This window comes from Camellia sinensis, chromosome 5 (assembly GCF_055761805.1).
Source record: "Camellia sinensis isolate YWXY chromosome 5, ASM5576180v1, whole genome shotgun sequence".
NCBI lineage: Eukaryota > Viridiplantae > Streptophyta > Magnoliopsida > Ericales > Theaceae > Camellia > Camellia sinensis.
Window position 1 is genome coordinate 28,535,995 of NC_138965.1, and position 2,832 is coordinate 28,538,826.

Sequence of the window (2,832 nt, forward strand, 5' to 3'; positions counted from 1 at the left end):
AGGCTATGTGCTTATGTGATATAAACTGCCTGAATGCCTGTGAGTGAAGGTTGGGTTATTTGGATTGGAACAATTCATTCACTGTGTGTTTTAAAGCCCACTAGATAGTGGTAAAATCATGTTTTCTAAGCCCACCTGAGGGTGGCAAATCCACGTCTTAGCCTACTTGCGAGTAGCACCATCAAACCATTTTCAAACAAACAAACATGAAATGTTTCGTTCCAATTCAGGCGATCCAGTCTATACTTGTATGATGTGCGCATCACATAGTAAATCTAGGCTAATAACCGGAATAAGAACACATAATGTTTTCAAAAATAGATATCATGGTTAGTAGAGGCCGATCTTTGATCGGGCGAGCGGGGGTGCTCACGAAGTGACCTTCCCCAATCGTACCCAAGTTCCCGAGCCAAGGAAACTTTGGTGATGACGGACACGTGGCCTTAGGCAAACGAGTCAGGGTTTCCTAAATTTCTCCAAAATAAAACATTTAGGTGGCGACTCTATATCTGGCAAAGCAGTCCATGTTTGGCACTTCTTTCAAAAATCTGTTTTCTCAAAATGATTTGCCGGATTTGGACTCTTTGGTTCAGACTTAGAACCGTGAAAAATTGAGAGTCCTGAACTGTAGTGAGCCCAATATCGAACGGAACAGGGGGACTCGTTCCTCCCCGGGGCGTTCGGGGACGTCTACAACCGAGATACGTCCCTATGTTTCTCCTCCTTGTTCATAACACTGGGATACGTCCCTAATCTTTGGGATACGTCCCTAATCACTGGGATACGTCCCTAATCCTTGGGATACGTCCCTAATCTTTGGGATACGTCCCTAATCTTTGGGATACATCCCTAATCCTTGGGATACGTCCCTAATCTTTGGAATACGTCCCTAACCTTTGGGATACGTCCCTATGTTTCTCCCTTCTTTCCGAAACACCGGGATACGTCCCTATGTTTCTCCCTCTTCGGTTAAAAGCGTTCGGAATACGTTCCAATGCTCACACCATTCCGAAACACCAGGATATGTCCCTATGTTTCTCCCTGTCCCCTTTCCCCACACGATTTCAGTGTGTTTGGAATTCATCTTAGGTTGCATTGTCATGCATACCTTTTCACTTGCGTTGTCACGCACATTCCACTTGCATTGTTTTGAATTTTCAAACCGGCTTCGCGTAGCATATAAGTCCAATTATCAAAATCTTCCTGCATATCATTCTGCATCTTGCCCCCTGCCTGCGGGCACATCGTTGTCGTCTTGCCTGTTTGTCTAAGTCTTCGGCTTTGTCAAAAATGGGTCGTCTCTGGGCTTTGACATTCACTCCCGCCACTTACGACTTCCGAGTTCTGTCAAAGAGGGGCAACTGCAGACACCCCATTTTTGACCGACCATAAGACTCAGACGTCACCAGTTGAGCGCTCGATGACATTGCATATAGTGCTCGTTCAGAAGTTTCAGAGTCTCGGCTGCGAGCCTTGCCTCCGGACTTCCGGACTCTTTCATGCTTTGCCTCGGTTTGCGAACCAGGCTCTATTTTCTCTGTTTTCTCTTCCCGAAGGGAGGGAGAGGTCTCGTAGATCATTTCTCAGTGGCCGTAGGCTACGTTTCGTGGTCGTAGGCCATTTTGCCCGTTTGGAGTCCGGTTTCCGATTTTGCGGAGCCGTTGGCCGTGTGCCTCGGTTCGGGACCGCTTAACCACCTCCGTTTGCTCCGGTTTTTGGCATGCATCTTATTTGCTCCCTTTTGAGGGACACTGTGGCTCGAGAGACCAACTTCGTGGTCGAACACCACTTCCGGTGCCTAACAATCAGTTTTCGGGGCCTCGGGCTACACGTTTCGGCCCCCCGAACCTCTATTTTGCATCGGTTTGAGTTCATTTTTGGCACAGACCTCTGTTTCATTGTTAGGAAGGTCATAGAAGGGTGGGACGCCAACAATTGTTCTGACAACCAGTTTTATTCCTCCATCGCCCTCCGTCGCCCGTTTTTCCCACTTGAAAGCCAATGTTGACCACCTTAAGGCCACTTTTTCCAGCCCTAAACCACATATTTGTGTTGTACACACCTGGGAGGCCACCAATATCACATGGCCGGCCAGTAATTGTGTTTGACCCTTTTGAACTCCTCCAAAAAGTGGGCTTTTCTCTCTCCTAGTTTACTTTCTCCAGTTTTTGACCACATGGTTGTGTTGTGCACACATGAGAGGCCCTCTTTTTGGCATGGCCGGCCATTAATCTTCATTGAGCCTTTTGACCCTTGGCCGACCGGCCACCTAAACCCTAGCAAACCAGCCGGCCTTGATCCTCTCTCCAGGTACATTACAAATATGTATTTTGTTTCCCCCCAGATTGTGTATCCGGGGGGGCCAACTTTTGGGGAAAAACTTGAATTCCATTCCCCCCCCCTTTTTCCCCCCTCTTTTGCCTATATATCTAGGCCATTCCAGCAGCTTTTGGGGGTTACAAAAATTTGCTTTGAGGCTCCCACATTGTATCTCTCTCTCTCTCTCTCTCTCTACACTCCAACCCTCAAAATCTCCCAACCCTACACCATTTCTACACCACTACATAGCACCACACCACCACCATCCTTTCCAACACTTGGAGCTGGTTTTTCAGGGGCAAGGAGCACCTTTTCTCAAGCCAAGAGCTGCTGAAGCTTGGTCTACAAGGGTGAGTCTTCATTCTCCCTCTTTTGTGCTTTATTTTGTTCTATATCTAAGCCATACTTTCTTACATTTTTGGGCTCCGACCCTAACTGAAAATAGTCATGTTTTGATGTATTTTTCATGATTGATTAAGGGTCCTTCCATGTTTAAGGTCTCTAGCTACCACT